We start from the raw sequence: 26,987 nt of genomic DNA on the forward strand, positions 1-26,987 counted from the left end.
CATATTCCCAACAACTTCTTTGTACCAAGAGGTCTCATAAAGCCCGATTTAGAAGAATGCTGAGCTTTATCATTCCAGGATGTACTTCAGCAGATGTCCCTGTTCCTTTATCTCACTGCTATTTTGTTGCATTCCGTATCTGATATTTGGTTTGTTGGGAAAATATTTGTGCTTTTCCAGGTTTCAGGCTGAACTTATTGGCACTTTTAAAATGAAAGAATAGCTCTGCAATGTTCTCAGAAATCAAGCGCTCTTATTGTTAGATGAAAGTCACATCTCCAGCATTTTCCTCCACGCTCTCACTGTAATTTCCTCAATTCCCTCCCCCCCTCCTTATTTCAAACTCTCCAACCCCTTAATGACGTGGGGTGGCACTTCCAACACTCAGCGTCTGCCTCGTGCCACATACTTTAGAAAGTTCTGATGAAATCCAAGTGCTTCAAAGAGCTCAATTAACGAGCAGCGCGGCTCGGCGACCTCTCCTGCAGCACTCCCTGCTCCCGAGGTGGCACTTGACAGGGCCAAGCTTTGTGCCACTCCTCCTTTGTGTGTCACCAGGAAAAGTCAGGCTCTTCTGTCCAAATCGCTCAGCACTAACACTGCAAAGAGAACTGCAAAGAGACACTGCCTCGCTGCTGAGCAGCAGGCTGCAGTCAGTACTGCTCTTTCAGTAAGACTGGAAAATCTGGGGGCAAAAGGCAGTCGCTCACCTTTGCAGCAACGAGGTAAAATATTGTCCTTGAAATATACGGTTCTCTTAAAACATGTATCACTGCTGGCCACCAACCATCAAGCCTGAGCTCCTGTGCGGGCATTGCAGAAACAAAATACCCTATTCTCAGCACAGCATCCTTAGCATCCTTGTGAACTAAGCTCACCCTGGAGCAGAAGAACTGGAGTTACTCATTCCCATGCAAAAAAGTCAAAACAGCAGCGTTGACGCAGACACCAACTGACCTTTTTAGATCACAAGACAGCAGCCTCCCAAATGCTGTAAGTCACGAGGATGGCCTAACATTTCTGAAAGGTTTCCTCTTTTTTTTTTTGTTTTTTGGATGATGTGCTTTACTCAGGAAAAAAAAAAAAGTAAAAGTAAAATGTGTTCCTTTCTCTGGATGGCAAAGCAGACTTTCCTTCTGAGCGGGACAAGCAAGACTGCCCTATCCTAACCTGTACGAGCAGCATGACAGGTTGGAGCCATGCAATGCAAGCAGGGCCACCTGAACACTGCAGGAGGAGCCTGTGGAGAGGGCTGGGGTGGTTCTGCATCTCTAAGTGGAACCACAACAGCCACACTTCAGTCACACAGAGGTAATTTCCATGGCAACATACCTCCTGTACGTGCCCTCTAGACACCTCTCCAGCATGGAGAATCTTCAAAGGCACCAAGTGTTCATGGCCCTGGAAGGCAACCCGAGGCTTCCACCGCTGCTCAGGGAAACAGTGCTTTGTGAGCCAACAAAGAAAGCTACTGCCATTTTCATGCTTCCTCTCCTTTCTTTAATTTGCTGTAAGAAAAGAAGGGAAGGATTTTCGAAGATGAATAGCAGGCTAACAGGATCCATGCCTTCCTAGGGCCCCACCAATCGCTCCACAGCGCCCAGCTCAGGGATGCTCGCTGCAGGAGCGGCGCCTGGCCTTCAGCATTACCCTCCTGAAAGGCAAAGGGCGCCCGGCAGAACAGCGGCATTCGATTGCTCAATGGATTTTAAAGCAGGGATTAACCTCCCTGCAAAATGTAAAGCCAAGATCAACAGCTCTTTTTACAGTTTGGAAAATTGTGTTGTTAAAGAATGAAAAGAAAGGCATCAGCTTTTCACCTTGTTCTTACTACCTCTGCACAGTGGTGATGAGAGACCCTCATGCTGCACAAGTGGGGGTCAAAGCTCTGCCCTGGGGCCTCTGAAGCGACTGGGGCCTCTGAAGCGACTGTATACTCATGTCTCATCTCTGTACAGCCTAATACATGTGCATTTATCTTCTAAGCACTGTGGAGATGTGGCACTGAGGAACGCAGGCACAGTGGGGGTGGGCTGGGCTTGGGGATCCTGCAAGTCTTTAGCAGCCTTACTGATTCTGTGATTACCTCAGCCTTGATTGCTGACGGGCAAAGGGGTGAACGTGGACCACAGATCGAACAGCTGCATATCCTCCCACCTGACTGGCAATGAATGCCTGCCTGCAGCATGGGGATTCCATGTGAACCACAAGGCACCACAACACAAGGCCAGGTGAGAAACCAGCCTGCACGCAAATCACACCGAGAACTCTGCACGGCTTGTCCATCACAGCCAGCTTCTCACCTATATCTGAGGGTTTTCTGTGTATTATTTTATGTTAAATAAATCTGATTTTTACATAGAAGCAACAAGGCTTCCAAATCCTTGGTTTTATCTAAACAGATGCACCCAGTTGCTATATATTACCCAAATATTTTATGAAGACCACAAACCTCCTCACCACCAAATTACTGCTAGATTTAGAACTTCCATTATGTACTTAATTGTTCCGCAGCAACTTCATCGTTCTAAATGCAGAAGCTACACACAGTCATGTGAGTCACATCACGACATAGCGAGCCTTGGCTATTCCAAAGGTTTATTAATTCCTTACACAGAACCAGAATCAGGCAGATCACAGCAATAACACCCACCTTCACAGCAGGCTGCAGGCAGCATCCCACATGTCTGCACTCTGCCCCTCGGCCATCCTGTCCCACAAATTGCACTTATGTACCTTCCAGTAGCAGTTCTGCCCTATATGTATGGAATACAAGTGCAAATAATTAAGCACATAGGTAAGGCAATACAACAATCCTTTGCCACACTGACTCAAAGTCAAGTCAAAGATACATGAAGAACTCACAGGAAACAAGTGACTTGTTTTGAACTCACTGTAGCCACAGCCCCACTCCTGGCAGGGCCTTCCCAAAATGAGGTGCTGTGGGGCAGGAACCCATCGCTGCCCTTATCAGGAAGGCTCTCAGAACCACCTGGCACTGCCACCACTACCACCTCTTTGGGGTGAGTTATGCCAACTTTCAAGCACCTCCAGACAACACGGGCATAGATGCTGCACAGATGGGCATTGCCCCGTGGATGTCCAACAAGAAAACCACACGTTTTTGCAGCACATAGAGCAGAGTGGATAACTGTCCTTCCTGTGGACCAACTCAGGGTTTGCTGTGAATCTGAACACAGCAGTGCCTCGGACAGAGCTTCCCTAGGTTAGGACACAGAGCAGACCCCAGGCAGCATGCAGCCACCAGGGCTCTGCATCCCTTCCCCCTCCTCGGCTGAGTCACTTGGATCATACATCTCAAACCTGAGCTTCCCAGTTACTATAACAACTTAATGGATTTCTTCTTGATGCTATTAATTACATTCAGTTTAATCTGTTCGTTCTGGCTTCTGGAGGAGGCACTGTATGATAGCTTCTCTTCTGCTTTCAGAAGGCTTCTGCATTCCTAACTCCAACGCTCAGGTGCTCCCCCATGAATCTCCTTCCACTGAGATAAGGAAATGCCCATATTCCCTCTTCTGAGAACTCTGAATAGAAAGAAATACTGTGGGTTTTTTTTCCTGTAACCAAATAAGATGCCTCTAATATATCTGAGCAAGCTGTACCTCAGCTGCATTTCTGCAGTAAATAAAAAGTTCTACGCACAGAACAGCCTGTAACCTGGCTGAATGCATTTATAATACATCCCCAAAGAAAAAGCCAAGCACTTGGCAAGCCAAACTACAGAAAGCACAAGCAGAGCAGCAGTCGGAATCTCATTTATGAGGTCTACCTTCCACAGCCTCAGGGTATGAATGGGCAATCTCTGCTACTGCAAACAGCAGGAAACATCAGAACCACAAGGCAAACCCCAACCCAGCCGCACAGGAGCGGAGGAATAAAGCAATGACTGTGCCCTGTGCCCAGCACGGGAAGGCTGTACAGGCCCAGGGAGGGAAGCTGGCCAGGCAGCAGCAGAGGACACAGAGTGGTGGCAGGGGACAGATGGCCCTGACCTGCTGCCACACTGCATCCACACTGCGCTGAGCCAACGCAGGCTCTGAGCAGCAGAGCCCCACCACTTTCAAAGGACAGCGAGCCAGCGGCAGACTGCAAGGTGACCGCCAGCCATTGGCAGCATGATGGGCTGCAAAAGAGTGAAAATCAAAGTCCAGACATATAGAGGGGCACTTACAGCAGTCAGCATTTGCTATGCGTTGCTGTATGTCCATCCCAGGTGAGATATCAGCTGCTCTGCTCCTTCCTCTGCAGCACGGGCAGATATCGCTGCTGGGCACGCAGGGACACCAGCTGCTGCACCTGGCTTCACAGCCTGCTGCCATCACCAGTGGCTGCAGTGCTTGGACAGAAGTCTTGGATGGGATCCAGGCACTCAAGTGGAAATTAAAATATTACCTTACACTTTTTTTTTTTTTTTAAATAATCTACTGCTTGCTGAAAAAAGGATCCTACTTAAAAAAGGCCAAACCACGAGCATGGGGACAACGGAGTCCTGCAGACAGCCCCAACTTCCTACAGCCTGAACGTCTCAGGAACGAAGTCGTCATGCTCCTTTCTCCATTTAGATTTCTCCATTTTAGCTCTGGTGCGCAGAACTGCACTGATCTGCAGAGGCACACCGTGCAGGATAATTTTAACCCCACAGACATGTGGAGAACACTCCTTTCACCTCCTCTGCACAAAAAGCAAAGCTGATCGGATCCCTCAGACTTCCCACAGGGAAAAAATCCTTCTCTAGATATTTTAAATTTAAGAAAACAGTCATCATGGGAGTGATAATAATAGCTGTTTATATTTAGTGTGAAAACATGAGGGACTACATTTTAATCATCAAGAATGCAGTTGATGAGTACGAGAACAAGGGAAGTAATTTTACGTTGTTTGCAATTTATTTTTTTATTTCAAATTCCTCATTTCCTTGAACTTAATTGCCCTGATTACAAAGTACACTCGCTAGATACCTCCAAGTATCCTTTTAGAATTTATTATTGCAACCATACTTTAAAAACATCAAAATATATGCCTGAAGTACAAAAGCACAGTGAAGCAGCTGTGCATGCACATGCCTGCACTTTGCAGCATTGATTTACATGCAACTTGCTCGTTCCCAGAGACACAGTATCAGTAACAACAAACAAAATTGGCTTGGCTTCCTGAAAAGCATAAGCTTTCATAAAAAAAAAGATCTGTTTTCTAGAACCCAGAGTAAGTGGTATAAAAAGTAGAAGCAGGATGAACGTGCTCAGCAACAACGCTACATACGTATTTATCCTGGAGATGCGGCTGCCAAGTCTCCAAGAAGAAGCAGGTAGACCTCGAGATGCTTTCTTCCCAAATGCTCAGCTAATTTTCAGCCTGGAAAGATCTCCTGCAGTGCCCAGAGTGCTGTAAGGTACTGAACAACTCATCCAGCAATGCAACAGCTAGCAGCACAGCGTTGATTTCAAACTGGGAGATGCACAGATGCCTCCGTGTAGAACAGCCCCCTGCACTACTGTACAACCTGGTCTTTGTATCTGGCTGGGACCAACCTTTTAAAAAGGGCACTGAATAAACACATGTGAGACTCTGAGGCTGCCCAGCCTACTCTGTGCAAGCAGACTGCAGAAAGATGAGCCTGGAGCCAACAGCACCACAGCTCCAGCACAGAAAGTGCTGTTGCAGCTCACCATTCCTGTGTGGTTTGGACCCTGCCAAGCAGCACACTCGAGGTGCTCAACCCCAGCACAGAAGAGGCACTTCCTAAACATCACGACCACTGCCCTTGTGTGAATGGGGAAGGAGGATGTGTGTTCCTGCAGGCGCAGAGGCGTGCAGTGCTGGAGCCATCCCACAGAGAGGATTCTGCAAGGAGTCCTCTGCTTGTTCCCTGCTGTAGAAATAAAGTGAGGCAGCTCACACAGACACGCAGCTGCCATCAGTCCCTGCCAGTAATGCGAACAACGAGCAAACCCCACAGCAGCACCAGCTCCAATCTCAGAGGAGAAGCAATATTTCACTTAGCCAAAGCTGACAAAGATTTCTTCTGATGGGTGCAAACTCAACAGGCGATTGCTTAGAAAGCCTCTCCATTTTCCCATCAGCCCAAACAAACCCTTAACTTTCTCTTACCTGGTGCCTCCAGTCTCTCACTGACACAACAGAGCTGAGCAATTAATTTCCCTTACAACCAGGTTACGTGGCAGCAGCCAGCAGGGCAGTTCCAGACTGCTACACACAGACTGGCACTCGCGTGAAATACTTTTACACTTAGAGTGGATGACTAAGGAACCAGCTGCCTGCTTCCCTGTGATCTGATTATTCCTCGCCTTTAATAAATGAATGTTTTCCCATGAATTTGCCAACAGGCTCCAGAAGCACATTAAGCAATAGGTAAACAAGTATTTATTTTTATAGCTCTTATGCTTGATTTCATTTGAACGCTGCTTTTTTCCTCCTTCCTGAGAAAAGGCAATTAAAGTCTGCAGTTTATAATTGAATTGATACACCAGTGACCGCAAGCTGCTTGAAAAACAGTCCTTTGGCTCCTTCAAAAAGCACAGAAATTAACAAAAATGAAGGAAAAACGTGGAAAAGCAGAGCGTCCCAATTCACCTCCAGAGCAGGGGAGCATCGGTCAGACAGCAGGTACAGCACCAATGGTACACCAATGGTACAGGCACGGGATGTCAGGGAAGCAGATGCACTTCTGAAAGAGAAATGTAAAGCTCAGGACTGGTTACACACGCACCAAACTCATGAGGAAAGTTCAGTGGTGGAGATTCATCATGGAAATGTCTGAATTCATTTCAGAAAGAAAATAGAAAATGGAGAAAAAGAAAACTCATATTTCTTCCCAACCCTGCGCAGTTGAGGAAGAAGTGGGGAAGGGAATTATCATGGCAGCATGCTAATTGTTAGCACAGCGGCGCATTTGTCCACATCTCCCTGATGACATTCTGCTTTTGTGCTGCCTCAAGCAAGAATTCCTCATGAAAACCTGGGGGTAGGACTCCCTGCAGACACCTAACGAGCTCCAAAGATGCTGGGCTGAGATCCCTGCTCTCCTCCCTGACTCCCATAAGATGTACCCTACATACCCTGAGAGCTTTCTCCAGCAATAACAGCTGCTGGAAGAAGCTGAATCCGAGCTCACAAAGGAATACTTAACAGCCTGGTTCAAAATGTTCTCTGCCTCCCATCCCAGAATAGCTGGTGTCACTGTGAACCCAGAACACCAGTAGCCCTTTTCAGAGGAAAAACTGAGAACCTCGAGCTATTTCGGCGTCCATTCCCCAAGCTGATGTCTCTAGTGACTATAGATGTGATACGTACGGATCCCTTCTCCTCCAGGGGTACGACCAAAATAGGTAGCAGTGGGTTTAGATGCTGCACCACACACAGGCAGTGTGAGATTTGTGATTAGCACTCCTGAGCACAGTGTGCATCGTAGGAACAGCATTTTCTTTGAACAGAATCCCATCAAACAGCACAGCTTCACCCTGAAGGTTTCCATATGTTTTATACTTATTTTCTTCTCGAGAGCTCTTGTGAGATTGAATCATTTTCTCTTTCTTACTTGGGCTCGTAGTTTCAGCAGTGATTACTAGCAGGGATTAATCATTTCAGGCTCCTCTCTTCCTGAAGTCCCCGTTTTCACACTATTTATAAGCACTCTTGAAAGCATCCCTGTTGCAAGGAGCTTCACTCCCGATTTATCTTTACCATTTAACGAGAGCTCTGGCAACTTCAGAAGGTTCTTCTGGTGCAATGCATTCAAGCAGTATGCAGCCTATTGCTTCCTCAAGCCATTACTGAACTACAAAAGCATGAATGAAACGAAAATCAATGGCAAGAATGTATTTTTCAGAGCGTAGTACTGTCACACCATTACATCATCCAAAGCTCTGAAAACGTTTTTCAGCAGGTGCTCATTGTGCAGGTAGGAAGCACCCAATCCACATCCATCAGCACAACTCAGACATTCAAATCTGTCAAGCAGCAAGAAGAGTAGCACAGGCCTCCCTGTCAAGAGAGTTCTTCCCTTTTTATGTGCATTTCACAGTGTATGCCCCAAACCCAATCCTTTATGTCAGAGAGGGAGCACTGCAGCTCCAGCAGCGCCCAGACCTGCAGGTGCAGCACAGCCTCATTATCTGGATTTGCTTCTGGTGTCTGTCAGCGATACCGAGCGTGCTCAGGACCTCAGGCACAAAGCAAAAATGGAAACAGCACGGTTATTTATTCTAGCAAAGAAAAGGTTCTACTTGTTTACGTGTTAACAAACACCGTTAGAAAAGAAAAACACTTAAAAGAATACTGAGAAGGAAATGCTGGCGCTGAGCTCTCACTCAATCTCCTGCAGCTTCTCTAAAGCTGTAAAAGATGCACAGCCACTCCAGCTGATTGCTGCCTGCACAACACTGCCAGCAGGACGGGCTCCTCTGAGGCTTTAGGAGCCACAGGTCAGCATCTCCTGACCTCAAGGTCATCTTCTAGAGGTGGCTTTCAGAGCTGCCCTACAGCCCCAGCAAGCAGCTGCTCCCTTCTGCCTGCCTGCCCGGCTCTTGGCAGCCTTCAATGTGGCCCTGCAGACATGGTTGGTGGGCACGGTGGGCATGGGTTAACAGCTGCACTGGGTGATTTTAGAGGTCTTTTGCAAGACCACTGATTCTGATAGTTTCCTTAAATTGGTTTTAGATGACCGCTCTTCTTCCTTTTCACTCTTCCTGCTCTTCTGTTTGCAGAGCAAAGCTTCTGCTCACCATGTTGTTTTACAACATGTTTGGAATGCCTTGTGATGTCTGTAATGAAGGAATAGATTGTGCACGCCAACAATCCGTATCCGAGTTTGTGCAGGTTGAAAAACATTTGTTAGAAGGGGTATTAGTACCTGCTGGTTACCCTTTCAGTCACTCCTTTATTACCTCTTATGCATTAACTGCAGTCATTTCACTTCTGCTGCTGCTCGCTGAGGCTCCATACGTAGCTGGAAGACATGCCTTTAGCCACAAACAGCCACCATTCCCTGAAAAACCTGCTGCTTATAATCTGGCCAAAGTAAGGGTATTATCAGCTGTGCTGCACATAATTAGAGAGTAAAGGAGCACGTGTCAGCTATTTCGCAGCTAAGCGGGGCCACTTTCACGTTCTCAACAACCATTTGCAAACGAAGCGTACGTCAGCAAATGCCATTTGAAGTATTTCTCAAAAGCATCATCTCATAGCTCATAACCCTGTGCTCCCACAGACCTGCAGCATAACACCAAACGCTGAGGAGAGCTTCCATCCGCTCCCATGCTCCATTCACGCCACCCCTAGAAAGAAATACATCAGCTGCCTCAGCTTCTGCAGTGCACTGCAAAGGACCCTGGTGGGCTCCACCTCTTGGCTGCTTTCAGAAACTCATTTAACACACAATAGACTGCGTCCTACACACAAATCCCGGTGTTTCATCCTATCACCCACAGCTCAGTGCAACACAGAAGTGCTAGGAGATGTCTTGGTCAGCCAACAGCAGAATCACAGAGGCTTTCCACAGTGTGAGAAGGAAAGGTCCTTTGAATTAACTTGTGTTTCAGTTATAAAAAGAAACTTTAAAAGACTCGATCAATTTCAAGCTGTCATTTTCAGAGAACCAAATGCAAAGAGAGGGAACTATTTCTGAAGAATCGTACCAAGGATTTAAATTCATCACTGGTATCATCACCAAGCTTGCTGCTCTTTAGGGTCAAGCTCATCTTTCCTGCCAGCCCTGGACAGAACACCCCAGGGGCTAAAGCTGCTTAATGCCCAACAGGGCACGTCCCACAGAGGTAGGACTGCTCCAGCTAAACTCAATCAGGTCTCAGAAGGGAACATCCGAGTTTCTTCTTCCCAAGGCTAAAGCCAATAAGGCAAGGAAGGGTTTGGCAGTGCCAAGGATTGGATGCCACCCTTTGGAAGGCAGGCTCTGTAAAACTCAGAGTCCCCTGCTGGGACTCAGCAGTCCCTAAATTGCTGCTGGAAACGGGGAACATCCGAGCACCTCAAATTGCAGGAAACCTGGAACTTAATTCCACCTCAGCAAGGCTCAGCCCATAAAAAGCATTTTTGCCTACTTAGCTCCAGCTATCCCTGTTTAAGGACCAGAATTCATCACACTTCTTTGCATGCTACCAACTTCCATTTCCAAATTCAGCCTCAGAAACCCAGCCCTAGCCCCTTCTGTGGCTTCAACCACAATCTCACCAGCCTTTTCCCCCAAAGCATTCTTCCCTATTGCTGCCAGTTCTTACAGAAAGGAGCAGTCAACTGACCCTAATTTCAGTGACACACTATGCCAGCACTTGCACACAGAACAAAAAGAAATGACAAGTGGACTCCTGGCAGACCTCACCTGCTTTCCAATGCTTTTTTATGCTATGTTGTATCAAACTCTCAGGTACTTTCGCTCCACCAAAATCCACCCTGACCTCTCAGAAATTAACAGCAACTCCATATCATCCCCGTGCCATCCTGGCCACACACCACACACCCAGTCCATCCCCTTGGGCTGTCCCAGTGCCCATCACAAGCCACTTGCTTGTGGAAGCACCAGCTCTTACCTCGCTCTCAAGACTTTGATGATTCATCAGTAAATGTTTTATGGGGCTTTATAACTCCATCCCAAACAAAGTTCCTTTTCCAGCATCACACAGCTCACTCTATGCAGTACCAACAGAGGAGTGAACGGCACTGACCTGCGCTTGGGCTGTGGAGGCTTTGCATCATTTAGGGGAAACACACAAACAAAACAACTTATCACATAGAAAGACGAGGGAAACACAGAAAGACAAGGGAAAAGCTACATGGGACTCTTCTGGACCTTCTACCCCTGACTTAACATCAACATGCACAAAGCGTATTGTTACAGGCACAAACAGGAAAAAAAAGTCAAACTCAGAGCAGACAGTGGACTTGCAAAACTACACTTTTTAAGCATCTGAATAGCCACAGATCCAATCCATCGTGATCCCCTAATCTGTTTCCCATCACTGACAGAGATGCCAGATGCTTCAACAGAAGCTCAAGAAATTCCGCTGCTGGCAGACAGGATAAGCTGCTCTCATGGGAAGTTCCCTCTGAGCCTCACATCCCAGGGACTGGCTTAAGCTACAAAGCACAGACATTTACATCTTTTCTAAAGCCCCACATTTGTCTCTTTAGTATTTGCAAAGTTTCGTACACTTCCGGATCCTCCTGCCATTGACAGAAATTGTTTTGGATGCAGTCAGCTCCATGCTTCCAGAACGCTCTGGCAAACAGTCCTTCAATCTAATTACGTATCTCAGAAAAACAAACCAATGCGACTGCATGCCTGCTTGTTCCTGCGTGATAAGGAGGAAGGTTCTTGGCCTATCTTCTCTATAGCACCCATCTGCCCTAAGGCACTGCCCTGTGGAAGAGATCATAGAATCACAGCATGGCCAGGGTTGCAAAGGAGCACAACGCTCATCAGTTCCAACCCCCTGCTGTGTGCAGGTCACCAACCAGCAGCCCAGGCTGCCCAGAGCCACATCCAGCCTGGCCTTGAATGCCTGCAGGGATGGGGCATCCACAGCCTCCTTGGGCAGCCTGTGCCAGTGCCTCACCGCCCTGTGTGTGGATATCCTCATGACCATCCTGACTGCACTGCACAAAGGGCTGCAGAAGAGCAGAACCACGGGACTGCACAGCCACAGCAACAGCTCTAAGAGGGAAAGAGAAACAGGCCTTGTGGGCATATTTTTAGCAAGAAAAGAGATGCTATCAATTCAATCTTTTTTTTATGTTAAACAAGCTTTCAGAGTTGGAAAATGTTTTCATAATTAAGGAGCGCAGTTAAAATGTTTTACCTACAACAGCTAAATAACCATTCCTCCACACTGCCTGAAACCAAAACATTCCAGCAGCAAGAACCTGAAAGTGAAGCTGACAAATTATTTCAACTCTTTAAAGCAAGAGAAATACAGAAAAAATAACAAAAACCATCACAACACGGAGCGTGAGTAATACCATCAGATTAATATCCCTGTGCTTTAGGAGCAATATTTAATGTACGCAGACACATTTGTTTGCTTTCAAGTTTAGGGGAGTTCTTTCCCATCATCAGTTCTACGCCTTTCTAATAGTTTTTCCATCTGCTGGGGCTATATTTATCCCACTGTCATCATTATACAGTCTCATTTACTGATGGAGCTGGTGCGAAGACCTGCACGCTTTATTTTCTGCGCAATGGACACTTAATGTAAACAAATAAAGGCAACTCTACACTCCATTTTGTTATTATTTTTTCTCCACGCATGGAAAGCACCAGATCCATGCCATGTATTTATCCAACACCTGAAATCACGAGCACATCACACACAGAAGAACAGCTGACAAACCCTCCTCGTGCTGCAGGAGCATGGGAAGCTGCACATCACAGAACAGAAGTCAAACTAAGGAACAAAGTTAATTGTTTCCTTCCGGGCTGATCCTGATCGCCCGCTGCCTGTTCCACACATGAGCACAGCATTAGGGAAGTGGCAAGAAAGTGAGTTCCATCTGTGTCTCTGGATGCTGAGGCTGCTTCCCAATACAGCACAGCTGCTGAGCACATTTTGTACATAATGCCCCAAACCAGATGCATTTCAGTGCAGGTCAGCAAGACTCAAGTTCCTGGAGGTAATAAATACACACTTATAATAAGCACACACTGTGCTATTACAGAGAAACCAGAAGAGCTACAGCCATATCTTGTGCTGCATCAATAACTCCAGGCCGGGTCTGTTTGATAAAACAAGTCATCCCGACCAGGTGAGTTATCAGCACTACAGCCTGCCACAGAAGGATGGATTTTACAACTCCATGCAGAGTTCCCACATTAAATATGGAAGACAGTTGATTGCAGTAACGTTAAAGTAAGACTGCTGCTCACAGGGATGATTAGACAGCCAACCTGTTAAAGCTTCTTGAGAGATAAGACAGACTCCTGAGTATCAGATAAGGAGGGCCTGGAGCTGGAGCTCAGTGCTGGGAAGCACCAAGCTGAGGGGCAGCGAGGTGGAGCGGGCACAGCAAGAAAGCAGGCTGCATCTGCAGCACCCTGGTTGCTACCAGAGTGAGGAAAGGGTCCTACCTGCAAATATTCATACAGCGTGGAACCAGGATTTGGTGAACCACCACATCCCCAACACAGCAGTCTGAGCTTGAGTTCTTGTACCCGGCTGCAGATTCAACCTCAGCACGGTTTTGGAAGCAGCAGCCAAGCAGGGCCGAACCTCATATTTTAGCTCAGCCTCAGATTTAAATATTACATTAAAACCGCTTACTGGGATCTCAGGCGTCCAAGGTGGGAGTAGAACAAGACAGAGGTGTGACTGGGAGTACCTGAGCAGGCACGTGGTAACACATCAATAAATCACGAACATAAATCAGACACAAGAAACAAACAGATAATTACTGCAAATAATCTGCTGCATGCAGCCAGCGTGCCTCATAGCGGGCGAGGAAAGCGCTCTCTGTACTAAAGAGCTTAGGTTTCAGCTGAGCTATAAACCAGAGATTTGTCCACCATCCGGCCACCAGCTCTGCACGAGGGTCTGTCTCAGAGCAGCACAACAGCCCTCTGTTCAGCTCCATCTAAACCCGCACATGCCGTTCCCCAGCTCGTTCACTGCTGCTTTCCCCGGAGCATTTCAGAGGGAAACAGAACGCCTCACAGCACAAATCCTGCTCAGGTAGCACGTGGATCTACCAGGAATTCTCCCCACAGCACTGGGAACCTCATGGGATGCTCTGTTCTCACTTCCATGGTGCCATTCCTTCCGAGGCCCCTGCTGAGGGCCGCGTCCTTCCAGGGCTGCCTTCCTTCCTCACCCCTCAACACGGGGATGGAGGCAGCTCACCCCGCTCCCTGCTATGGGGGAACACCAAACTTCCCCATCCATCCTCACTGAGCTAAGAAAGGGAAACCGGAACAACAAAGTGCCTCAAACCACACGTGAACGAATAATGTGATGCATGGAACCCAGGAGGGAAAACACCACAGAGAAAACCACGCGAGGGGGGGCTGACCTGGGAAAAGGCCACAAGGAGCCACTGGTTGCTTTGGGCACACAGCGCACGGCTGGCCTGGCTGTGTCCCATGTCCGTGTGTCCCGTGTCTTTCTATCCCATGTCCGTGTGTCCCATGTCCGTGTGTCCCGTGTGTCCCTCAGCCTCAGACCACTGTGATGGGACAGCCCTGACGGTCCCTCTGCTTCACATCATCCAAAATAAAACGAGTAACCCCAATAAAAAACAGATACGGATATTCACGTATTTACAAAGGAAAACCTTTTTTTCTTTCCTCCCCCCCCTCCACCCCCCGAGGAAAACCCATCCATTCCTATCACAGCACGACTCCACACGCAGAACTCTCCCGGCCCCGCAGCTCCGTACCCACCTGCCCACGGCGGAGCTCCGCCCGCAGCCCCGCGCTGCGGCAGCCCCCGCTCAGCCCGGCCGCCCGCTCTGGCAGAGCCCCGGGAAGCCGCTCACCTCCGCCGTTACCTCCGCCGTTTCCCCGCGTCGTCTCCTCAGCTCCGCCGCGGGGCTCAGCGCGCTGCTCGGCTGGCTATCCGCGGCCGGCAACGGCAGCCAGCGCAGCCGCCACCTGCCAGGGCAGCGCCGGCAGCTCGGCTCCGCACCGCTCGGCTCGGCTCCGCTCCCCCCCCAGCCGGCCGCGGGCTGCCGGGAGGGAGCGGCGCGTCCCCCGCGGGCGCAGGGCGGGCTCACTTCGGCAGGCGCTCCGCAACGGGCGGGAAAGAGGGAGGGGCGAGCGCCGCCCGTGAGGAGCGCCCGCGAGCCCGCGCTGCGCCTCGGCCCCTCACGGCTGTGTGAGGCCGCGGCTCGGCGCCGCGTTCGGTCCGGGCTTCCCGCTCTCAGAAAGGCAGCGAGGCCCTGGAGCGTCCAGAGAGGGGCGGCGACGCTGTGAGGTGCAGAATCTGGCATCTGGTTCGAGGCGGCCCCCGTTACAAACTGGAGCGTGGAAGGGTTGGGAGCAGCCCGCGGTGTGCCTTCACGGCTCACACAGCCGGCCGGCCCTGGGCTGCATCGACGCTGGACTTGGTGATCTGGAGGCTCTTTTCCAACCTGAGCAGTTCTGTGATTCTCAAAGCGGCGTGGCCAGCAGGTCAGGGAGGTGACCTGCACCTCTGCTCAGATGTGGAGCCCTCGGTACAGGAGGGACACGGGGCTGTTGGAGTGATCCAGAATAGGGTGACAAAAATGATCCCGGGGATGGAACGTCCCTCCTGTGGGACAGGCTGAGAGCTGGGGCTGTTCAGCCTGGAGAAGAGAAGGCTGTGAGGTGACCTGATGGTGGCCTGTCAGTATCTAAAGGGGAGCTACAGAAAAGGAGACAAACTCTGATGGTGGGGTCTGTGGTGACAGGACAAGGGGAAATGGCTTCAGGCTCAGGGAGGTTGGATTTAGGTTAGATATAAGGAAAAAATCTTTTTCAGTGAGGTGGTGAGGCACTGGAACAGGCTGCCGGAGATGTGATTAATGCCCCGTCCCTGGAAGGCTTTCAAGGCCAGGCTGGATCAGGCCCTGGGCATCCTGACCTAGCTGTGGTGTGCCTGTGCACTGCAGGGCAGTTGGACTTGATGGCCCTCAGAGGTCCCTTCCAGCTCTAAGGATTCTAGCATTCTGTGATCTGGAGCAGAGGAGGCTCAGGAGAGACCTCATTTCTCCTCACAGCTTCTGGCAGGAGGTTGGGGTGAGAGGGGATCAGCCTCTGCTCCCAGGGAACAGCAATGGGATGAGAGGTGACGGCCTCACGCTGTGCAGGGCAGGGCAGGCTGGGTGCTGGGGGACATCTCTGCTCCAAAGAGCGCTCAGCACCGCACAGCTGCCCAGGGGTGGGGGGTCAGCATCCCTGGGGGTGTTCAGAGCTGTGGGGAGGTGGCACAGGGGCAGTGGGCAGTGGGCATGGGGGGTAGGATGGGGTGGGGTTATGGCTTGAAGGCTTTTCCAACCTGAGTGATTCTATGGTTCTAGGACACGTGGCCTTCAGAATCCCAGCTCTTGGCTCCTGGCAAGTCAAAAGACACAGTGACACAGCAGCAAGGCAGTGGCATCACAGTGACATGGCAGCAGCAGGACGTCCCCTTGGAGGTATGCACAGCTCAATACCACCCTGAGGCAGCGCGGCTGCGGCAGCAAACAGTGCAGCTTGCCTTCAGGGTGCAGCCGTGCAACAGGGCTGGTCACTGTACCCCACATATCTATGATGTGGAGGCTTGGAAGAAGTCATTTCATGTGGGCTGGCTACAGCAGGAATGTCTGTTTGATCTTAGCAGTGTTGCTAGGTCTCTGGATATTTGAGGTCTTCATCAAAGGCCTGGCTTCCAAAGTAGTCTAATGTCAGTTAATTCACATTTTGAAAAGAGTAATTTTCTTGCCTTCATAGTTGAGGAGTAATATTTAACAGTCTTAAAGGAGCAGCTCCAACTCCCCAAAACCTCAGAATCCAGAATACAAAAATGAAATGCATTCATTGTAAAACCTTTTGAATTACAAGTTAAATTCACTATTTGTAGAGGACACAGACCCTTAAATTCAGGGAGTAATGACTGCAGTCTCTGAAATCTGAACAGAAAGCTGCTGTTTAATTCGTGCTCGAGGACTATCTCATCACCCAGTGTCCCACTGATTCAGGGCAGACTGCACCAGATCTTGATAAACCAGCCTTTATGCAGTGCAGTGCAAGAGAACAATATTGAATGAAAGTTTTGTACCACAATCATAAGGGGGAGTTGGAGGGGGGGAAGAGACTGCATGAAGAGCTATTCATTGCCTTGTGGTGAAATGAAGAGTTAATAACCACTTGTTAGATTTCCATAAAATACCCTTATACAGCTTTTAGCACACACAAGATGAGTTACAGCAAAAAATTCATTTTTTCACTCTTCTCCTTTCTTGAAATTTATTTCTGTACATCTAATATATATAAAAAAAAAGTGTAAGACTGCTGATAGGTGTCATTCAAATGATGATTCAGGTATGTGCTGCATTTCCTTCATTACTTCACATCACAAACAAGATTACAGAGACGGGCAGCCACCATGCTGGAATGGCAGGATTTTTAAAGCAACTGTAAAGCATTTCTCTGGAATCGTTTCACACCTTTACAGTTTATCATCTCATCCTTTCCTATGCCAATAAAATACTGTTCTCAACATTTCCTAGCCTGTCAGGGCTGCAGCCTCATAAAAGAAAGATTGGCACCACTTTATCTGGGACAGCTCTTCCTCATGTGCCCAAAGCAGCCTGTGTGGCAGTGCGTGCAGCAGCTCTGCTTGAGACCGAGCTGTTGGTGTGAAAGCCCTGGGGTGGCTTACAGCCACATGCACAGCCCCACATGGATGGACACAGACCCTACAGTAGGGAAAACCTCTGCAGTCTTCAGAAGGAATAAGGCATACAAGTCCCAACTGCCTCCCAAAAGCCAAGCTAAGCCAGCGTCAGATCTGATCTAACCTGCCGTGCAGCGTAAGGCACTGCGTCTCACCAGCTTCCTCCTGCTCAGAATTGTGCATTTGACCAAAGCATATCCCCCAAAGTCACCCAGCCTGGGTCAGAAGATTGGACGTCAGAGAAGTCACCACTCAGCAGGCTGTTCCACTGGGTGCTCACTAACAACAACAAAATGCACACTTAATGCACTGATTTGAACTTCTCTGACTTCAGCTTTCAAGCAGTGCTTCTTATTTTGCCCTTCCCTGCTGAACCAACAATTCTTTTGTAGTATTTAACATGCTAATCAAGCTATGGTTTAATCCTCCTTCTGATAAAATAAACAGATCAAGCACTTCAAATTCATTACAATGGTGTTCTTCCACTCCTCAGATATGTCTTTTTGTGCTTCTTTCCAGGCCTCTCAAAACATGTAAATACCTTTTACAGAATGTGTGCTGCAAGACTATTTGTAGTGTTCTGATAACTGCCTATCGTTTCCATAAACCACTTTCTCACTCTCACTCCCAGGACCCTACTTGCACACAGAAGGATCACATCAGCCTTCAAATAAAGTTTTTGGCTACACACAGGAGTAGAAGCAAGGTGATTTTTCCCTCTGGATGCTGCCTTGTGCAGAGTCACACATAAAAATTCATTTGTGGCAAGAAGTTAAATCTTTGATTGTTGGTTATATAGCGTTTAGGAAAGTCATCTCTAAGTTCTGCTGAACTACGAAAGCGCAGAGCATATCTAAGTCAGGACAGGACAAGTAAAACAGCTCAAATGGCTGAAAGTCAGCCTTGTCTGCTGGACTACAAAGCCAAGAGAACAGGCATGTTGCTGTCAGGCCCCCACAGCCTTCAGACAGCGGGTAGTGTCTTCTAATTCCCTGGCAACGAGGCACATCAGTAATCCTGATTCAGGGAGTGATCTGCAAACAGCGACACAGACGCAGCGTGTCTCTGGACAGAAGGAGCTGGCCATGGCAGCCATCACCAGCACAGAAAGAGCTGGCCATTCTCCTGTCTTTACAGATCTCGGGCTTTCTGGCACCCCATTGGAAACTCAAATGCTGATAGCAAAGGCCGTCATGGGGAGGATGAAAGTAAGAAATTTCTTAGAGCTCGTGCTGCGATCATATCACAGGCTGTTATTCTTATCTTCCTCTCCAGAATCTGCCAAGTCTACTTGGAGAACACATCCATGGCATGAAGATATTTCGCCAGCCCTGAGTGTTCATGATCTCAGTGGAACAGAATACTGAGAGCTGCAAAGTGTACTGCTGTTCACCAGATACCACTCGTGAACACAAACATGTCATTGTGAGCACTAAACACCCTGCAAGGCTTAAGACTAAGAAATCTGACTGATAGCCTGCCAGCTTTCTGAAAAGCTGAGTATGATTCAGGTAGACCAGCATGATACAGTCGGTGCTTTTTGTTACTCTCTGCAGAATCTAGCTAATCCTCAAACACACATTAGCAGGCAAATCCTGAAGATCCCCCTGGGCCCCGTCATGTCACGCATGCCATGTGCAAGGCCAAACCTTCCCATTCCTGTGCTGTCCCCCACAGAGCTGCCCAAAGGCCACCTCCCAACATCTCTCTGAATCTGATCTTCACAAATTTAGACCAAGGCGTGGAGATGAGACAGCCTAGGGGCGGCGATGAGGTGATCTCCTTAGTAGGTAGGAGGGAGGCATCTGTTCTCATTCTCCCGTGTCGCTTCATGTTTAAGCTGTAGCCCTGGGATCCCGCTGCCTTCCACGCACAAACTGCCAACATAATTACTCAGAGGCTTCAGATGCTGTCTGACAGGGGGCATCCACTTCACAGTAATAGGACTCATTTCCTCCACAGCTGGACCCCTCGCTAACAGGGTCCCCTGCTAATCAGTGCCATGAAATCTGATGATGCACTCGAGTGCAGTGATGTGGAGATGATGCACAAGTGGTCAGTTCCGCAGCAAGCCGAGACTATTTCTGGCTGTGGTGCTGCACTGAGCTCACATTTACCAGGGCCTGAGTAATGCTTTCCGTCATCCGCGGGTGATGACTTACCGTGTCTGCCCCTTTCTGGAGTGGGATGACTTGACTGCAGTTATTCATGCCTTCATCACCCCTCATATGATGCACTTCACAAACTCCAGCTAGCATACAGGGCATTGCAGAACACCTCAGCTGCACCAGGAACCATCCTGGACTGTGCTCTAATTCCTCATAAAACAAAAAATCAAGTGCAGTGTCCTCACCTCCTGCTTCATGCTCAGGGCCTCCCAGGGTGCAGGGCATCACTCTCACCTCCTCTGCTGCAGGTCAATGGAGAGACCTTCTGTTTGTGGTCAGCAGAACAGCCACAGGATCAGTCTGAGGGCATGGGATGAACTGAGGGCAAATGCCATTAAACACCACCACATCCTGCTCCATGAGAAGTGTACGCTTCTCAAGCTTTGCTTTCTTCACAATAAAACACTAGGGTAATATATATGCAAAAGAGCACAGGGGAAAAATCCCATGTACCAAAACAGGATGCTGTTATATCCTTTTTATCCTTTTTTTTTTCTTTCCAATCTGAGGAGGCTATGAGAAAAAAATAAGCTGGCAGATGTTAGTCATTTTGCTTAATGCACTCAGATACCTTGTGATAAATGTGGTGGGAGAGCTCATGTAGAATAGAATAACTGTCTTCAGTGAGGGGCTGTCAAAATAGTAAAAGGAAGATAAGTTTCCTATTAAAATAGAAAGGGAGTAGAAGCAAATGCGCTTTTGAAGGAGGATGGTTGATATTAGCAATGCTAAAAATGAGGGGAACACAGCCCTCATTTCACTGCCAGAGGAAAAGGGGAAATTTTTCTGTCCCTGACATGAAATCACTTCCCTTCCCCATCCTTCCAGCTGCCTGGCTGGGGCCGTGCCGTGAGGGCACCACTGGCAGAATGGATTCTGAGCTGCAGTTTCTGCCCTGCTCTGCTCCCAGCAGGCAGCACGGCCCCAGAGCTGCCCCTGCAGGGGCAATCCTTTGTGCCATCCCCAGAATCCCTCCCGAATTCCTCTTCTCAATAAAGGGATGGGCAGGAGATCCCTCACTACTGCAGCACCAAGAGGAGAAGGGAGCCATTGCCTCCCCCCACAGCGTCATCTCTGTGCCCCCAGTTCGTGCACCACAACGGCTTTGTTATCTCTGCAAGTCTTCATAGGGGCCTCGGTGCCAGCCAGGGGTACTGGGCTGAAAGCTGATGGGACTGGTAGGGGAATCATAGGGCAGTGTGGAAATGGGAAGGAATACACCGAGTACTGTAAGAGATCAGAGAATTAATTCCTTGGGCATAATTAATGAATGTCTGTGCTCCCATCTCTGCTCTTCCACTGCAGCTGAAATAGGTGAAGGAGCTCTTATATATGTCAAATACAGGGGAATTACATGGGGTGTAGCTGAGGCTGTGTTCCTGTGATCAGACAGTGAAATTGTGCTTCCACGTTTCATAACAGAAGAGTTGTTGCAGAAATCACTGGGAGGTGGCTTATTTTGTGCCCTCTCTGGAAAAGCAGAGCATTCCCATCCATTCCATTCCAGAGTCAGCAGCTGCTTCCATGGTGGGGCCAAAAGGCAGCACCCCGAGTGCTGTGCCCAGAGGGCTGGTTTGTGAGGGTTAGGGGACAACCCTGAGCACAGAGGACAGGACAAGGCTGTTCCTTGCAGGCAGGGCATTCAGAAGGGAAGGAGCTGACGCCATTCAGCGTTCTGCAGCTTCTCTGTGCTCACAGCCATCAGGAGGGCACTGCACTCCTCTTCCTCCCCCTCAGCCGCCCAGCATCGGTGAGAGCGCTGTCAGACGTGGAGCTGAATCAGCCCAGCCCTCCGTGAGCATCCAAATCCCTGAGAGGGGAGAATGGAGAGCCAGGGCTGGGGTCACAGCTGCCATGGCAGGGAAACCTGCAGCAGAATCGCTAATCCTCTTGGTGAGGCTCGCTGGCTGCCAGCCTAAACTCCCGGCGCTGATGCATCCAGCCCAGTTTATGGAGCCGTGGGAGGGAGGGAGGGCTGCTCTGCTGGCTAGATGGTGATGAATTCTGTGAAAAAATAGCCACAGACATCTTGCATAAGAGACAAGGCTGGAAGGCCCTGGTGTTTCACAAAGGAACCAGCCAAAGATCCATCCAGCACACGGTCCAATCTCAAGCAATACACGTAACACGCAAATAATAACGCCCTGACACGAAAGCTGGCATTCTTCATCCACTGGGAAATGGCTGTTCTTGCAAAGTGTCAGTATTCAGCCCCTTCATGTAATTAAACATTAATATTTTGCCTGGAATAGGGAAACAGGTTTACTTTGGAACAAATCTTATGGGTCAACACTACTATAAAACACAGGACTGAGATATTTATCCATAACAGATACCTTTTTAACCACAAATTTCAGTGAAACTTCATCCCATTCCCTCGGCGGGACATTCTGTTCCCACATCAATCGTGGAAATCCCCAGTGATGCTGCTTATACAAGCTATTCTCCATAGAAAGGAATGTCTGTGTCAATTACACCTGCAACTTGTCCAGCTCTCAGACCCAGAGGGCACGCTGCTCTAGCTGCCGCCTGGAGCCGTCCCCGGGGCCCTTCCCACCTCAGCTATTCGCAATTCTGCTCACAGAGTATTTTTTCTGGCAGGGTCTTGGCAAAGCACCAACCTGCACTGGATGTATATGCATCCAAATCATCTGTTCTGCATGCCATTTCCTTACAGCCGCCTAGGAGAAACCATTTTAAACCATCAAAAAAAAAACAAACCCCAACAAATCGGCTGTTGCACTTTACGGGTTCGTGTCTGTTCTGATGGGCTCCTCGTTCCTCTCACCGTTCCCCCAGGCATCTTTCCAAGCCCCAGCCCCTCGGGGCAGCTGTGCCCGGCCAGATGAGGCTGAGCACTGTGCTGTGGGGTTGTGTCTGCACACAGCTGCAGGCGGCCGCCCCCCGGCTCGGCTGGGAGCTGAGTGCTGCAGGTGGGGGCCCAGGTGGGGCTGCCCAGGGCCGTGGGGACCCGTGGATGCCCTCAGCACCCTGTGCCGGTTCGCTGCATGATCTGTGCTCTCAGAGTGAGGATGGATGTGCTGGGAAGAGGTGTGTGCCAGCAGACGATGCTTATCAGCAGTGCTGGTGCCCACTGTGTGTTCTCAGTGCTGCTGCTCTGCGAACCATCAGAAGACACGCTGTAACTGACACAGCGCTGGCTGCAGGCCAGGGGCAGCCAGATGCACACTGAGTGCCTGCAGCTTTCACCTACCCCTCACTTCCCTTTCCACCTCTCGTAAGTTCTCTCACCTTGCAAAGCCATTTGCTTTTTTTTTTCTACCAGTGAAGATGACAAAAGCCACATCAGAGTCACTCTGTCAGATACAGAGGCACGTACAGCAGTGTCATCCCATCTTTCACACTGCCACAAGGAATGAAACCAGCACCTCTGCAGACTTTGGCTTCCTTTTTCTTGTCTTGATCGGGAGGTGTGCAGTTGGACAGATGTCTGTCCGCCATTCTGTGACACTTGTTTTATCTCAGCAGTCCATCAGGTGTCTGGGTGACACCTTCAGCTCCCAATGCCCTTTTATCAGCCCTGAGGTACAGATGGCTTCAAATTGCAAACTAAGGGCTACAATTCCATTTGTATATTGCTGCTTTCTCAAGATAAAGCGAGCAGCAGAGTGCACGTGGTCCTTTCTGCTGCCTACCCGTGCTCCTGTGCTTCTTGTGCCTTCCTTCCTCCAGGTGTTACCTTGACTGATGGCATTTGGTTCTCCAGAGGGATCGCAGCCTTTACAGCAGTGGAACCTTCTGCTTTTTCTCTTCTGGCTCACACCACATCACCAACAGGGCACAAACCCTCTGCCTTGCTTGCTGCAGTCAGAACACAGCACCCTTTGCCACCATTCAGTGTTCATTAAGGTGTTTCTCTTTGCTCCTTTCCTGCAGCTCATCCCCAGCTTGTTCTCCACGAGGCGTTCCTGCCTTTGCCAGCCTGCACACGAAGCCACGAGTCTGAGTGCAGCCCCAGTGAGCTCATCTCATGCACAGACACCTGAAGCCCTCAGTGCTGCTCCACCTTCCCCTTGGCACAGCGACCCGGTGAGCAAACACAAGTGCACACAGTGGGGCTGTCTGTAGTCGTGTGGCTGCAGAGGAAAGCCACACGAGCTGCGGGTTTGATCTGACAGAGGCACGTGGAGGTGATTTTCCTGCACATAAGAGCCTTACAAAGATAAGGTCTTATCTTCCTCTCTTGTTTGCATCTAGATTTTTCACTGGTAAGATTTAGAAAATCGCTTCCAAAATAGGTGCCTAATTCAGTCAAGATTCCACGCACTGCATTTTACCTACAGAAACCAGACCCAATTAAAAGAAAACAAAACCTTCTGTGTTTTAGCCTGGCAGTAGCTGATACAACACAAACAAGGTAGATGGAAACACGATCAAATCAACAACGGCTGCTTAGAGCAGTGAATGCAAACTGCGCCACGCTGACAGCAGGCAGGACGAGAGGGAGGCTGTGAGCTGGGCGCTGCGTTTAAACCCAGTTCTAATGGCTCGTTTTGTTCACACACGTGACAGCCGAGGAAGCGCTCGCTCTCTGGAGCCCCCTGTGATTTCTGTGCATTCAGCAGCCGCAGAGGAGTGCGAAATCCAGAGCTGCTGGATGATGGCTGGTGGTGATGGCAGGAGGGAGGGCTTCAGCATTGGCTGCTACAGGTGCGCGGGGGCAAACCTGTTCTTCCCCGTGCCGCCTACAGCATCAAAGCAGAATTCCTCCTTCCTTTGCTCATTACAGCTGAGCAAGCCCAGTGCTCATTTCTGCCCAGCACCACGTCCTTCCCGTTTGCCTCAGACATCACCAATAGTCTGCCTTGTGTTTCTGCCCACCGCCACCCCTTACCGGCCCTTCGAGTGTCACAAAGCAGCACTCGCTTTGAAGTGTATCTCCAGGTACGGTGGAGGCAGATCTCTGCAAATGCTCACGCAGTTTTAACCTCACTAAAGCACCGACGCAGGAGCGGCTGCCGCAGCTCGATCGCTCCTCGTGGCTCACAGAGCAATCTATTGAGAGCCCTGACAGGAAATTGGATGTTAGTCAGCACACAGGGATAAGGACAGGGCTCCTAATTCAACATCGCTTTTCGTATGTAACTCATCAGAAGAGGAGCAGAAGGGACCCACATTTATCAGACAAAATGCAAATAAAACGTGGCTTATATCCTTAGAGCACATTTCAAAATCCTGTGGGTTGAACACAAACTCAGCAGGCATCCCTCAGGTACCGCTGTAGGAAGTAATCCCTCTGCAGCCATAAAACTCTACATGGGATGCTTTGCTTTAGAAGAGAGTTGTTATTTCCTCAGGAGTGCTGGTGATGTGTCCCTGCTCAGCTCTGGACAAGCGCTGTTTCTCAGCCGCTGTTTTCATGGCTGGAAGCAGAGCGATGGCAAGCAGTGGCAAGCTGTTCTACCAAAACAGCATCAGCACTCTGCAGCTTGCTCCTCACATTAGGCAGGCAGAAGACTAAATAATTATTTCACTGCCAGCTTCTTTAGCCCAGATTTTTAATCATCATTTAAAGCTTAAAGGAGTCTCTGAGTGCTTCCTTCCAGCAGCAGCTCCAGCCTGTGCTGTGTCTCCTGCCCTATGATACGTCTCCCAGCACTGCCTTGCCAGCTCTGATTTGGGAAGAACAAGTCTGTTCCTTGGCTTCCCCATCCCATTCCTTCTCCTTCACAAAGTGACACAGCTGACAGCCACTCGTTTCAATACTGAAACGAGTTTCTCTGCTGAGAAGCAGCTTTGTAAAAGTAACACCAGGAAGTTTTTGTGTTTGTTAACTGGCGTAAAGTCATAGAATCATAGAACCACTCAGGTTGGAGGAGCCCTCTCAGCTTCCCCAGTCCACCCCCCATGCCCACTGCCTCCATCCCTCAGTGCCACATCCCCATGGCTCAGGAACACCCCCAGGGACAGTGATCCCCCACCCCCTGGGCAGATGTGCAGTGCTGACCACCGTCCTTATGCTCAGATTTAAATAGATGTATGGTTTTAAAAACAGCTTTCAGGGATAGGAATTGAGCCTTGTTTGCACTCAGAAGCGACCTGCCTGTGACTGTGCATTGCTGCTGGTGATAACTTCACAACCTGGTGCGCGCTGCTCCACCCTCAGCTCTCTGCCCAAGGCTTCCAGCAGCACTGGAGCCCCCAGCAGCCCCTCCTTCCACCTCCCTTCAGCACTGGCTTTCCCACCCCCTCCCCAGCAGCAGAGCACTGCGTATTTCATGAGCCACAGGGACTCAGATCTGCAGATTTCCTAGTGAGAGTTTCTCAGTGCCTTGCCCCGCTTTGCCACTGACAGCTCTTGCAGAAGCTCCCGATGGGTACTAATTACTAATTAATTAGGGTCTCACACAGACAATTCCCTTTTTTTTGTTTTTAATGACGCCTGCCAAAACCAAGCAGGAGCAGGGTGAGGTGGGCCCAAAGGTCCCCTGCAACCCAAAGCATTCTGTGGTTCTGTGGGAGCAGGGGTGCGAGGTCAGGCACAGGGAACCGGGGCTCTGCCAGCACACAGCAGAGAGATCTCTGCACATCGGGCCCTATGATTGCACTGCAGATGGACAAAATTAACTCCTGTTGCTGGGAGAGAACAGGATGGAGGATGGAGTAGAAACCTGCATTTTAATGAGGTCTTCTGCAACAGGGAATGCAGGAAGTGGAATATCCACAGCAGAAGCACACCCTGGGTAACGGTTGGAAGCACACACTGTTCCATTTTGGATTTTTAAATCTAACAGGTTTCTCGAGCTGAGGGCAACCCACCTGCACCCCACCTGCACCCCTCCTGCACCCCTCCTGCACCCCTCCTGCATCCCACCTGCACCCCTCTGTGCCCTGCCACCACGGTGCCACACACTGGAGCTGCTCCATGCGCCCAGCCCTGGGCCCTGGCTCTCCTTTGCTCACAGAACACTCACAGTCATAAGGAAAAAGCTTTTATAATCAGCAGATGTGATTCACCGCCAGATAATGCTGTTAGTTGTCGGGTTGCTCTGGGGCAGGGGTGTTTCGTTCACTCTCTTCACCCTCATCCTGCATAGGGCAGGAGTTCCCGATGCTACAGGGCTCCTTTCTCTGTCCCAAACCATCCTCAGCTGTGACCGCAGGGAGGGGGGAAGCTGTGACACAAAGTCACATCCCGCACTGCAGCTCTGCCCTCCCCGTGTCCCATCCCAGCGAGCTGCAAGGCGCCGCTCCATGCAGTTTCCCATTGTGAGTAACAGCTTGGGGCCAATGTTCTCCCCAGGGAGCTGCAGGCAGGGCAGGACGGGCCGGCACACTGCGTGCAGTCAGCCAGACCCCCATTCAATGCTGGCACCAACCACAAACATCCTTCTGACACTGCTAGAAGGCCTTGTTTCGGTTTCAGCTGGAAACCATCACTGTAAATGATCACAGGATCACAGAATGATTGATG

At 49.6% G+C, this 26,987-nt stretch overlaps 1 protein-coding gene across 4 annotated transcripts in view; it reads right to left on the minus strand.

Moving 5' to 3' along the window:
- The window catches only part of PDE4B (phosphodiesterase 4B), a 146,805-nt gene extending 132,169 nt beyond the window's left edge, over nt 1-14,636 (minus strand). The window contains exons 1-2 of one of the 4 annotated variants that reach the window (XM_048944292.1): nt 2,654-2,756; nt 1,333-1,508 (exon numbers count right to left, since the gene is read on the minus strand). The gene's annotated coding sequence lies outside the window, so the exon portion shown is untranslated. Of the gene's footprint in view, nt 1-1,332; nt 1,509-2,653; nt 2,757-6,615; nt 6,635-14,428 lie in introns of those variants that run through there. The other 3 variants (XM_048944293.1, XM_048944294.1, XM_048944295.1) reach the window with 3 other exon arrangements.
- Between the last annotated feature and the right edge of the window lie 12,351 nt (nt 14,637-26,987).

The sequence above is a fragment of the Lagopus muta genome, chromosome 5 (genome assembly GCF_023343835.1).
Source record: "Lagopus muta isolate bLagMut1 chromosome 5, bLagMut1 primary, whole genome shotgun sequence".
NCBI lineage: Eukaryota > Metazoa > Chordata > Aves > Galliformes > Phasianidae > Lagopus > Lagopus muta.